At 46.9% G+C, this 13,847-nt stretch overlaps 1 protein-coding gene across 13 annotated transcripts in view; it reads right to left on the bottom strand.

The window, feature by feature from the left end:
* Positions 1 to 13,847, bottom strand: part of LOC141574279 (uncharacterized) — a 150,045-nt gene that overhangs the window by 48,797 nt on the left and 87,401 nt on the right. For all 13 annotated transcript variants that reach the window (XM_074349048.1, XM_074349021.1, XM_074349022.1 and 10 more), the window contains 3 exons: positions 10,617 to 11,188; positions 9,058 to 9,226; positions 4,247 to 4,389 (listed from right to left, as the gene is read on the bottom strand). The gene's annotated coding sequence lies outside the window, so the exon portion shown is untranslated. The remainder of the gene's footprint in view (positions 1 to 4,246; positions 4,390 to 9,057; positions 9,227 to 10,616; positions 11,189 to 13,847) is intronic.

Below are 13,847 nucleotides of genomic sequence, written 5' to 3'. Positions count from 1 at the left end.
TTTTGGATGGATTGCAGAATATTCTATTGATTTTTTTAATAAACCAAGATTTGTCCATTAATAATAGATTTACAGGTTCATGGACAAGTCTCCAGAAAAAGAATTAGAGGCCTCTAACCTCTGAATACTAAGAAAGTAAAGTTTAAAAAGAATTCTGGGGGATATTATACCTCATTTGGGAAAGTATGTGCTTAGCATGTATGCGGCCCTCAGTTCAGTCCCCAGTAACTCCATTTAAAACCTTTTTTTTTAACAAATGGAGAATTAAAGCAAAAAGATGGAGGAATACAGAATTTTTTTAGAGACTCAACTCAGACTTCTGATGGGGAATAAAACATCCATTTCTCAGAGGAAATCTTGAAAACTATGTAAACTGGATCTGAGAAGTCTAGTCTTTTAACATTATTCAAGAATACATATTACCAAGTCTTAAAACTACCTGATAACCCACAGTGGTGATAGTGATCATAACAGCTGCCAACACGGATCGAGCTCCGGCTAGGAATGCTCTGTTCTGACATCTCTGCCCCTGAGGCCTCACCAGGCTGAGAGCACTAACTTCGGACATTCATGAGCATCTCGTGTAAGTCCTCAATTTGTGCTTCTCACTCCCCCCTCACCAGGCCCTCTGAGGGAAGCACTGTTATCATCTTCACCACCCGCACTTAAGGCCACTAAGGCGCAGAGACTAAACCCGATCCAGGTCACACTGACATAAAAGGACGTCTGTATTTCTGCTGTTTTACTTTTTACAAAGGAATCTGAGATATCAATTCAAGGGAGACTGTTAAATAATAAAGTCTGTCTGGTCTCCATCTCAAAGAGCACATAATATAGATTCCTGATGTAGGATGAGGCTGCCGCCACAAACTGACTCAGCTTGAAATTAATATCCGAGATGAAGCAGCGAATACACGTAAATATTCACGATTGTCAACTCTGCTCACGGGTCTGGGCCCTTCACTGCCTGAACGGGGGTGAAATCCCCACCCCTGTCAGGGAGGGAAGAGCGGCTCTTCCAGGTCGCACCCAGGCTTCACGGGCTGTTTCCCCCCACAGACTGTCGTCAACAATTAAAAAGCTCTCAAAATTTTTACACCATGCAAAACTGAAAGACATTTCTGCAGATGGAGCACTTTCTCAGGCTTAAAACTTTTTTACCTACACTCAGCAAGGGGGAGAAAAGAAACATGACTGCAAAGTCTCTGAGCCTCACCACTCACAGGAGTAGAACTGCCTCAGCACAAGATGACTGTTCACATTGCAGGGTGAGAACAAAATAAAGCCGCCCCAACCACAGGCACTCCCAGAGACAGCGCTCAGGAGTCTTCTGCACACTCACGGTTGTGCAGCCCTCACCACCATCTATTTCCAGAACACTCCATCATCCCAGAAGAAACCCCCTGTCACTATCAGTCATTCCCTAATCCCCCTCCACCCAGGTCCTTGCAACCATCACCTGCTCTCTGCCTCTGCATTTGCCTATTCTGCGCATTTCAGATCACTGAAGTCAACAATATGTGGCCGTTTATGTCTGGTTCCTTTCACTTAACGTGCTATTATCAAGGCTTTTCCATGTTGAAGTGGTATCTGCATCTCTCTCTTTTTTTTTTTTTTTTGAAAACGTTAGTTTATTAAAAGGTGGTAAGTACTATCAAAAAGAGTAGAGTGGAGCATAAGGGGTGGGGATTCAAAGGGAAAAGGGTGGGTTGAGCAGTCAGGGTGGACTTCCCAGAACAGGTGGCCATTTTCATCTTCCCCTTTATTTTTTTTTTCCTTTTTATTCACCCTTACGTATGAATAATGTTCCACTACATGGAGATACTACATTCAGTTCACCCATTGAGCAGCTATGTATCGACGACATCCAGAAAAATGAGTGTAAGAGGTGACTAGCAGGGATGGCATTTAAGCAAAGGGCAAGATGTGCTTTAAAAAAAAAAGCCAACAAACAGAGGCACAAGGAAATTCAGTCCGTTTCTGAGCAAAGTGCATACTTGCTTCGGCAGGACTACCGTGCAGGGCTGGGGAAGATATTGGCAGGAATCACGGGGAGGGAGTCACCTAAGAAGACCCCCCACCGAAATCAGCTCAGCCAATTCTCCTCCCTCATGTTTTTAGGTTTCTCTTATTTCATGTAATAGCACTTTAAGTACACATCTGATCATGTGCATCAGACCACTTTTCCTCGAAGCTACAGAAAATCATTCACTGACCGGAGCAGCTCCAGGACAAAACTGTGATGGACCAGGGAGTCCTGCAGCATCCCAGCCTGCAGGCACAAACCCCACATGTGCCTTGGTGATGTCCAGAAAATAAAATGCATGGACATATCTCACTGCTGGTGCACAATATCTGCCCCCAAATTGCCCCAAAATCATGCTGGTAAAGCACTACTCAACCCTCTCACTCCAAAAAAAAAAAAAGAAAAAAAAAAAGCTAAGAAGGCAAATTTAGGCTCTGCCATTGAAAACCAGCAACCATCAATGCCAGTATCTGAGCTGGAATGCTCCTAACTTCAAAAACCACTGCGCACTTATTTTTCAAACCGGAAAGCATATATGTATTCCACATAGATGATATTACAGTAGGATTTTTATTTTCGAAATTTCCAGTTCAAAATTAGCACAAGAAAGATTATGTTTCAGCTTTTAAAAAACTCAATTATCTTCCAATTTCTTAATTTTGAACCTATTATTATTTTATAAATGGAGCAATGCTTCATATTATAAACCAAGTGTTTGGCTTCTGCAAACAAAACCTTTATGACCTCACTATTTCAGAGCAAACTTTAATGATGTTTTGAGAGGTGGGGCCTGGGGCGCTCACTAACAGCCCTTTACAAACTGACAAGGATGTGCTATAAAGTAATGCAAAGGCTCTAAGTCCACATTAACTAGGAAACCAAAGAAACTACACCAAATTCTTACTTTATCATTTTTAAATATTCCTATTTTTTGAATATTAAAGTTCTTAAAAGATATGATTTTTTTCAGAAGGACAACACCTGTATTAAATTTCCTCTCACCAAAAAAGCAATCTTTATCAAGAGTAAAAACCCCTATGGAAATTCAAAAGACAGGACGGTTCTAGCTAAGTGAACATGCAGATCTGAAGACAAACATAAATCCTATCAGATCTCACTCGAACCAGCTCAACAATATCCTGGGCTACCCTGGAACTTAGCTCTTCTCTTCCAAATGTTGGCTGAGCTAAGATCATCACACAAGGCAGGGAAGAAGAGAACAGGAAAGTCCACCTGGCGGCCTCCATCTGTTTTCTTCAAGCCAAAAGGCGCCGCAAGGGCGGCCCAGCTAACAAGCCCTCCCCATAAGGAAATCCGGCATCCACACTGCCCCTGCCGTCCCCAAGCAGCCCCGATGCCCCTCTCCCACTTGTGGCCTCCCAGCCTGTGAATGGTCTTCTAATGTCACTCCCCAGTTGGTGGCACCCTCCCCCTCTTCCCCACTACACACACAAACACACACACACACACACACACACACACACACACACACACACACACACGGAGCCAAGGCAGCCTTCCCAAAGCATAAATTTGATTACATCACCCCACTTCAAACCCTTCAGAGGCTCCCTGGTAGAGTTCTAGCCCCATCCCCGACCCTGCTCGCCCATCCTCACCTCAGTACCCAGGTCCCCAGTGACCTCAGGGGCCCCCTGACCTGCTCCTACTTCCCACTTGCCTCCAGGCTCATTTTGACTGTTTCTCAAGGAAGCCTTCCCTCCCTCCAACCTCCACAATTTGTTCCTCTGTTCCTAGAACATTCTAGGCTAAGTCAACTTCTGACACTGCTAAGCTCCCAAGGAACATTTTGCTTACTAATGTGGGTCCAACCTCTTTCCCCTAGACACTCAGAAGTGTGTGTGTTATGAATAAATGAATGATGGGGTGGGTCTCAATGGGACAGCCAGACCTGCTCTCGCCCGTCCCGACCTTTCTTACTGTAGAATATCAGAAGCAAAACAAGAAGTACATTTCCTGAGGGTCACTTCCTGCTGACACCCTTCACTGCCTCCTGTGTCAGTTCTAGTAAAACCCAAGCTCTTCGAAAGCCCTCCACCCCAGGCCCTCTAGAGTGTCCTCCCCAGCAGGGGCACCCACAAGCCTGGACCACACATGGCACTCTCCCCGAGTCCCCACCGCACAAGCCTCCAGGCCTCTACCCGGGCTGCTCTGCCACATGAGCCACAGTCTTCATGCTTTCAACTGGCTGATCCTTACTCTGTCTTCACAACTGAATGTAGAGCCCATTTCTTCCAGGAAGTCCTCTCTGATAATATCCTTTAGGTCTTGGCAGGTCTCCCTCTGTAGCAGCACTGCATGGTGGCCAACTGGGTGTTTGCTTGCTCCTTTGGGACCACGACCTATTGGGGGCCACGTGGGAAGGAGTGAGAGATTACAAGAGGGGTGGGAGAAGCAAAAAGCAAAAATCACAGCTGAAGTCCCAAATTCAAGGATTCTTTCTCAGAAAAAGAGTAAAATATTTCACACGAGTGCAATTTGGCTACTATTTTTGTGGCTTGCGGAAAGCAAGGCCTTGGTGTTCTAGTCCAAAACCCGGGTTACATGCAAAGAAATGTATATATTCATATCCAAAGGAAACCAGAGCTGCTCAACAACAGTTTGCAGTCAGAATTGAAAGGAATTTTTATAAAGGCAATGTCTCTCTCTCTCTCTTCTTTCTTTTCTGGCATCATATAATTTTAGAAGTATTTGCGTGACTCAGAGATGGCTACAGCCCGTGATTCTGCACTGGAGAGTTTGGGCTGAGCAAGCCCAGATTACATTCACTGTGTAAATGCAATCACACCAACAAACTGACAAGTTCCCTTGTGGAGGAGCTGATGTTCCAAAGCAGGCAAACTTATGCAGTAAGAAAACTCTAAATAAAAAGTAAGAAATTCAATGTTCTGTACTCAATTTCATTAGCTATATGGGCCATTACCTGATAGTATATCTTGTCTAATGAAACTCAAAAATAAATTGTGAACGTTGATTTTCTTCATCTGACTGTTTAATGCTAAATTTGGATATCAAACCCACAATCCATACGGACAGCTCAGGCCTATGCTGCAGCACAGCTACATCCCGTAGAAGAAAGTCTATCAAGGGAGAACTGGAGAGTTTCCCTTCAGAAGCTGCTAAGTCTGGTTTTGCACCTATACATCATTTGCAACCACTTCATCGTCAAAGGAGTAAGACCTTACATCTGTGGGGCGTAAAACATTCCGGTGCTTCAGAACAATCAAAGAACACTGAGCTTTGTGAATCAGTCCTGAGGCACTTAAATCGTACTTTTTCTGAAAGGCCCCAAAACTGACCCACTTCACCATTTCACGTACAAAAGGGAGGTACTGGAATTAGTAGAGAAAACACGCCCTTGAAGTCTGACAAGACCCTGCTTGAATCCTGTTACAGCATTTACTACCCTCTAAACGGACCCATAACTTAACCCCTCTGAGAAGGCTTGCCAATCCGCAAAAGGGGGCTGCCACCGCCCACCTGGGAGGCATGGATGTGAATGCAACACGCAAGTAGGGCGGCCGACTGGTACCTGACACGGGGCCTGGCTAGTTTCCCTCCGCTGCCCTTGTCCCCCTTTAAACTTGTGCTGTTTCCCCGGTACCAAACGCCCGGAATAGACTGCCCGAATATTCTGTGTATCCCTGGATACATGTCTTACACTTAGGAGGCCAGAAAAACAACTGCCTTCTCCCCAGTCACTATCAATATTCTTAAGAGTCTGGATTTTTTTAACCTCTATTTTGCAGGAAGACTATTCCAGAAATTTTCAAGCACCAATCTCCAGGTTGGCTCCCCTCCCAGCGCCCATCCCTTCTCACCTCAGACCCTCTGTCTGCCTTCTGTTCATTGGAAAGCGAGTCAGGAAGAGCGGAGACTCCCTAGGCCTCCTTCCCTCCCTGATATGTTAGTGTGACTACCTTCAACCCACGCCCCACTCCAACTCCAGCTTCTGAGGAGTCTACCCTCCCGGACCCTGCAGACTCTGCATCTTCCCAAGACACACACGTGGCCACGACCCTCCCTTCAGATTTCTTCCTGGCTGGCCCTGCCCACCCCCCGGCCCCTTAAGGATAAATGACATTGCCCTGAAAATTCTAAACGCCGCTGACTGACACACCAAAGCTGCATGGTCTGGGCTTTCCTCCAACCCAGGCACAGACCTGCCCCCCCTCAGCCTCAGTCTGCAGCTCTCAAGATGATCTAATTCACATGCGCAGCTGTGAACACCAGCTAAGAATGAAGACTCCCAATGTGTATCTCTAGTCCGGCTCCTTCAACTCAGCCCCAGGCTCATAGACCCGAGTGCCTCTATGAAGTCCTAACTTGGATGAAAAATGGCATCTTAAAAATGCCTCATGTCCACCATTTACTCTGGAATTCAATTTCTGGCAGGTACTTCCCCTGCTCCCAATTTTAGTAACAGACCCAGCACTCACCTATGTGTTTGAGGGCACATTCAATTTCCCCTGTTCCCTCCCTCCAGCCCTGGCTTGGAATATTAGTCCTGTCATTTCCGTCGCTAAGCCCATCTCAAGTCTGGTTCTGCAGGGACCACGACCGGATCCCCACAAGCTCACAGCAAGGTGCACTGAGTCACAGTCCTCCGAAGAGGGCTCCCTGGAGGGGGAGGCATCTCCTGCCGCCGGTCACCACAGAAGGCACTGGATTCTCACAAAGGAGGCTCTGGAGAAGGGACTCAAGGTTCTCCAGTGATCTGAGCTTTGAAGGTCCCGAGGTCTGGCGGAGCTCCTATTAGCAGACACACTTGCCACTGAGCAGATGAGGATGGAGGAGCCCAAGAAAGGCTGTCCTCACTCTGACCCCTGGGCCCTCGGGAGCCACGGGAAAGCCCTGTTTCCAGGGCACAGCCCAACAATCACAGATCCCAGCCTGCATTTGCCAACCCGGACAGCCTAGACTCCTTCTACTTGCGAGACTTACTTCTGTTCTGTTCCCCCCAGAGAATGTGATGGACTCTTTCAGAATGTCTGGCCTGTCTCAAGCGAGACCAAGTCAGTGAAGGATGAAGTGTTCACATTTGGACTAGAGCATGAAAGGAGAAACAAGACCTCATGATCAGCATGATGGTGGTGGCCAAACCCTTCCCCTGGGTGAGATGAACAAGGGTGGGGGTGAGAATCCAAGGTCTTAGATTGGCCAAAGCATCTTCCTTCATGGCTGACTGGGGATTGGAGTCTCACTACCGCAAACTAACGACACGGCTGTCAGTGGGGGACAACAGCTGCAACAAACACGGAGTCAGCTCTTTAATGCCAACATGGGTTAAAAGTAAAGGCCGGTGCAGGGAGGCCTGCACGGCTGCTGAGGCAAACCACAGACCCGGCTCTGAATGCCCACTGGCTGGAGCAGAGAGGAAGCTACGGTCCCTTTAACAGTCCCTGTGTCCACCAGATCCATGTAAGCCAGCTGCTTAGGAGAAGTACATGTTGTCCTGATACTCAGAAAAACCAGCCTCGTAAAGGGTACAAAAGAGTGGCATGGATTTTAGACCCACTTCTGCCCCTTTATGAAGGCAAAATAAAGTAAATGGCACGGGGAAGTTGAATGCAAAAAAAAAAAAAAAACATTAAATAATCAAACGGTGTCTGATTCCTCCAACATTGTCCCCTGCAGCTGCTCACCCCCGAGCCTGCCACTTCCTCACCAGTGACCGCCGGTCAGGAAGCGCCATCACGCACATCACACAGAGACAGCCAGGAACCGCGTGCTGAGCACGTTTGTGTAAAAGCAGGAATCGAGCAAGATGCTGCAGACTTTGACTTGACATGTTTAAATACTCCATGAAAAGAATCCCTCAACAGCCGCCTAAATCAATTCGCATCTCACTTCTTCAAAACAATCAAACTAATTGAATAAGGGTGCATTTGTCACCAAATATAAGGAGGACCAAACAGGTTCCTCAAAGCAAAGATTTTAACAGATATCAAACAACAGTGGGTGATGTGCTATAAAAGCAAATATTCCAAAAAAATTGAAAATAACAAGATGACTAGGATAATGCATGGATCAAGGCACCTGAAAAGTTTCTGCTTTTTAAAGCGATGGAGACAGCACGGAGGGCGATCTAGCTATTTCCAATGCAGGATATGCACAGCCACCTTTTCAGACGCAACTGCGCGGTACAAGAGAAAAAGGAATAAAGAAAAAGGAAAAGAGGAACAAGCGAAAATTAGAAACACACAAGAACAAAAATGACTTTGACAGCATGTACAAGAATTTACGTGAGTGTGTGAGGCCAGTGACGCGGGAACAGTGAGACCCACCCTCACCTCCTGCTCCAGGGAAGGCAGGGGCCTGAGGGGAGCGATGCTGCTTGAGGACACAAACGTGGTCAGCGACCCTAAACAAAACTCCACATACATGCGTCTAGGCAGCTTTTAAGCCACAAAATGTGGTCGCATTACAGGCTGGACAGTTTTACTCACTCCCAACGAGAGTAGAAGGAGAGAATTAGTCTCTGCTCCTGCACCAAAGCATTGTTTTAAAAATTAATGACTGTGGAATAGTAAAAGCAACAATGGAGTAAAAGTGACTGGAGGAGAACGTGCTTGACCCGAGCTCACTGGCCGCATTATCTCACTGACGTTCAGATGCTGGCTGAGCCCTTATGGTACCAAAACAGACAGATCCACCAGGAGGGAATTTACTGCGCTGCTGTATTTTGATGCCGAGAGCCATGCCTGGTACACGAGGTTCTGGGTAAACAATGGTGACAGTGTCAACACTATGGGCTAAGCACACATCCAGCTACTCCGCCAAATCCCAAGGGCAGACTTCAAAAGGCAAATACAAGCTGGAATTCTCTGGTGGGTCTGCAAACTCAGAACCAAGCAGTTGCTGAGCAAAAATGTCACCAGTGCCTCCTAAGACAAACGAGGAGGCACTGGCCATGGGGCTCGGGCAGGGCTCCAGGCTTCCACTGCTCACCCACCAGTCTGTCCAGGGGAAGAACATGGTCCCTGCTTACGTTGCACTGATGCACCTACCTTGACTAATGCCTGGGGGCTCAGCAGGAGGTGACATTTGAGGTGAACGGATCCAGCCTCGGTGTAGCCCGGTGCTGGCAGCTGTGCCCACAGCAGTGCCCAAGCACCTAAATCTGCCACCTCATCCCCAAGGAGCAGAAGGGGGTGCGGACGTGTAGATCACAGGGCCCTGCGAGGACAAATACAGATCATGGCCACTACATGTCTCACCCCTTACTAAAGTCATAGAGGTATGTCCGGGAGGAACAGAAAATTCATCCAGAACACGCCAGGCACCACACGCAAGTGGGACTCGGGCCCCCTATGCCTCTCACTCACAGGACTGGTCTGGACTTTCTTTTTATCAATTCTCTGTCATCTTCTCCTCCAACTTACCAACAACCAGAAAGTAGGATTTGATCTTAGGTAATTTCAAGAATCACAGAGCACTGCCTCCACAGCGGGCCCGTGCCAGGTCCTCCGACCGTCACCTGTGGTACCGCCATGAGCGCCCTCCAGACTCAAGGCCCGAGGCCGTAGGCCGTGGGGGCACAGCTTCCCTCAATCTCCCCAGCAAAGGGGGACCACCTCTGGGCAAAGGCATCTCACCTCTTCTGCCCGAGGGAAAGCATGATAGATACACGGGGAAACAGAGCAGAAGGTGGGGGGGTAGTAAGCCCAGGAGAGCTCGTCTGCACTTCCAAGGCAAAAGTGGGGCCGTTGACTTAATCACATTGACAAAGTGAGGATGAATCTTTCCCTGCTTTGTCTCATACTCCGTGATACGCCTTTCCCTGCATAAGGAGTTCATCCGGAATTCCCTGGAGGTGTTTCTGATGTCCTAACATGGCATGCTGGCTGTCGGGGAGGAAGAGAGGGCCTGAACCCAGCAGGTGCTGGGCCTGGGAGGCAGGAGACACCGGCTCCAGACCCAGCTCAACCAGCGTCTCGTTCTGCCTCTCGGGATTCAGCATCTCATTTATAAGCAAAGGGATGAGACTGTCCCAGGACAGGCTGCCTAAGAAAATTGAAATGAGAGCCATGTAAAGAAAGCTTCACAGTTGCCACATTTAAAACGGTAAACAAAGAAAAAATCAAACAAACAAAAAAACAGATACTAGAAACTAATTTTAAGAACAGATCTTACTTAATCTGCTGTATGTAAAATACTATCATTTTGACATGTAATCAATATATGAAAGTAACAAGATAGTTTACATAATTTTACTAGACAAGTCTCAGCGTCTGATGTGCATTTGACCTACAGCATATCTCAGCTCAGACCAGCCTCTTCCCCAGCGCTCATAGCATCAGTGGCTGTGGCTACTCTATTGGACAGCAACTCCAGGGGTCCCACCAGATGTCCTGGCTGAAAAGCCGGAGGAAGTCTCCACACTGACCCTAAAAGGATCTCTCTGAAACAAAGGCAGATTCACTTTTAAATGTCTGTAAACCGTCGGGCTGCACCTCCCTCGGACCTTGGCTACAAGACAGGCCTCTTCCTTGCTGATCCCTTCCTGGATGTAGGGAAGGAACCCGGCACACACCCAGGGTGGCCGGGCCTCCAGGCCTCCACTTACCTGCTGTCTGTGTCCAGTCCCATGAAGTCCTCCTTCTCAAACAATGTGCAGAGGAGGGGGATCCTTTCCCCAGACTTGTCAGGGTCCCATCCAGCCACTTGGACTTGAGCAAGATTAACAGTGACTCAGTGAAGTCCTCGATCCTCTTCTCCACCACCCTGCAGTCCTCCTAGTTTGAAGGCCACGTTGGTGCGCGGCTGCTCGGCTACCTCCCCATGCAGCACAAAGACAAAGAGCTGAGAGTCATTAAGCGTGGTGCCATACAGCTCCTCTGTACATGGAGCTTCTCGAAGGCCTTGGCCGAGAGGCAGTCGGTAATGGTGACAAGGCCCACGACCGTGCGGTGGGTCTGGAAGTCACTCCACGCATTCTCGAACGCATAGTGGTGCCTGTAGTGGATACAGAGTGCCCACTGGGAGCCGCACGGGCTGATCTGGCTCACCAAGGAAATTCGTTTATAGATGCAAAAGAAATTGTCCTCTGAAATGATCCCCACGGGTTGGACGACCACGGGGAGAGTCTCGTATTCCTCAGCACACTGCACGTAGTCAGGGATGCTCATGTTGCAGGCCCTGCCGAGAAGGGAGAGGAGATCGAAGTAAATATTGTGCTGTGGGCTGCGGGCGCCTCTGGGTTGCGGTGACCTGGTGTGTACCAGCCAGAAGGCAAGGGAAGCACAAGCAAAGCCGGGGGTACAGTTTGTCCTCAGAGTCTGTACATGGCTACCATAGCTCGGATCACATTACCCAGCTTTTGGTCTAGGCTTCCTGCCCCTGCATAGAAGGGTCATTTCTTGTTTTCTGTTTCCAAGCAACTAGCAAGACCCTGATGCAAAGGCAGTGCTCAACACTGCGGAATAAAGAAATGAACAAAGGAACTGCTTTCCCCACCCCCCTTCAGCAGATTATAAAGAAAAGAACCGCAGTAGGATCAAAAGATCTGGATTTCAACACCAATTTATTTGAACTCCTAAACTGCAGAAAAATGGATAAGAAAACTTGCCTTGGGGAAGAGGGTACAGCTCAGTGGTAGAGCACATACATAGCATGTACGAGGTCCTGGGTTCAATCCCCAGTACCTCATTTTAAAAAATGAAACAAATGAAAAAACCTAATTACCCTTCTCAAAAAATATTTTTTAATTCAAAATTCAAAAAACACCTTGCAATTGACACAACATTGTAAACTTGACTATACTTCAATTAAAAAAAAATCCTTGCCTTACAAGAATATATCTGGATTATGGAAGTTTGCAAATGTAAAATGCCTAGGGTACCACCTGCGTAAAGAGGGGGGACTGTGCAACTTTACTATCCCTCCTTTATGAGCTATATTTCCTTTGGGGGGTGTTATAAACTGTCAGAGCTAATTTTCTCAGATTAAAAAAAAACAAAATAATACTTGATTCTCAGTACTGCTGAAGAATCAGATAAGCCTGTGAAAGCATCTGACCCACAGAGGTTACTCAATAAATGTTTGTTGAATGAATGAATAAACAAGCAAAGTGAATGCTGCTCCCTGCCACAGACCATCATAATGGTACTTCCTGGAAATCCCAAGCCCACGTTACACCCGACTACACACTAAACATGTGGGTGACCTGGGCAGGCCTGTGTGCTTCTCTAAGCCCCAGTTTAATCATAGATAGAAATGAGGGCAATAACACAAACCTCAAAGGGTTAGTGAGTCAGTAATGAATTGTACCCCAACTTTGCAAGATGGAACCATTAAGGAAAATTGGGCAAAGGGTCCATAGGCCCTCCGCACATTATCTCCTACAAGTACAGGGGAACCTGCATTACATCTCAAAATAAAAAGTCTAATATTTTAAAGAGGCTATTGAGGTTAAATGAGCTCATTGTCTCAAATAAGGAACACACAGTACAAGTACGACAATGCCTAGCCCATGAGATACACTCAGTTAACATTCCCACTGAACCCACTAATCCCTCCAACATCAGAGCATGAGGATGGGACCTCGTGGCCAAAGGCCACTGCACCTGAAGCTAACAAAGCTAATGGTCCCCACTTCCAAGAGCCCCTGTCACCACCCTTGTTCTAATTTTCTATTTGTAATTTTTTTTTTATTTAATAGAAACCCCCAATTGCATAGCCTTCAGGTCACCAAAACCTGACCACAGAGATCATGATGGCAGCCCTCCTTGTTGAATCAATAAAATGAAAAGCCATTTCCACAAGACCTATGTGTAAATCTACTAGGGAACTTCATCTTGGACTGAGGAAGAGGACTGGGGAGGAGGGGTCAATCTGGGGGCACAGAGAACTATGGGCCACCTGTCCCATGATGGACTTTAGACTCAACCCTCGCCCTCCAGGTAATTCAAAATACACACCCACAGACTGCTATGGACAAGATTTTTTTTTAAAGAAATCCCTGACTCCCTAGCAGGTCTTGTTTCTACCGAGACATAGATGGCTTATGTGTATAATGTTTCACAAAAGCCTTAAAATGTTATCACCCCAACTTGACACATTAAGAAACTGAGGTAGAGAAGTTTATCATATTGTACAAGATTAGAGAGAGGCCACATCAGACACCGTATTTAAACCCAAGCCACTGTTCCAGGGCTCACACTAGAAATTGTGACATGCTGCCCCTTTCCTACCCTCTCCCTGCAATAAATTTCTGAAGAGTCTTTTCTGTGCCTTCTGGAATCACAATAACTTCAATTTTCCACAAAGAGCTATGTCACTCCCTGGAGGACATATCAAAATCTAAAGGGTTGGGATGGGAGGAGAGATTTGCATTTTCTGTTTCTCAAAGGAAACATGGCTTTAAAAGAAACTGAAAAGCACTTATCTAGTCTAAGCCCTCATTGTGCAGAGAAAGAAACGGAAGTTCAGAAGAGATGAGGAAATGGCCTTATTAATAAATATTGCTTCAGCGCAGCATCAATCCAGCCCTGGGCTCTGCTGGGGGAGTATCTGGGAGGCCCAGGAGAATGAGTGTTAGAAAACGGAAAGAGAAGAAGCATACAAGGCCCTGTCTCTACACCACCATACCATGAAATCCCACCATATTACCCAGTATGGGGGCAGCCAATAATAAGGTGGGGTAAACAGGTTACAGAAACCTGGAAGTCTCAACCATAGTGGAAATTCCAACATTTACTATGTTTTTTTCCCAGTTCAAGCATCAACTCAGTGGGCACTCTGTACCAGGGACTACACTAGGCCTGGAGTTCTCCCAAATAAAGATCTCTATTACCAC

The sequence above is a fragment of the Camelus bactrianus genome, chromosome 20 (genome assembly GCF_048773025.1).
Source record: "Camelus bactrianus isolate YW-2024 breed Bactrian camel chromosome 20, ASM4877302v1, whole genome shotgun sequence".
NCBI lineage: Eukaryota > Metazoa > Chordata > Mammalia > Artiodactyla > Camelidae > Camelus > Camelus bactrianus.
The sequence above is the reverse complement of the archived record's forward strand: the minus strand, read 5'-3'. Positions and strand labels throughout refer to the sequence as shown.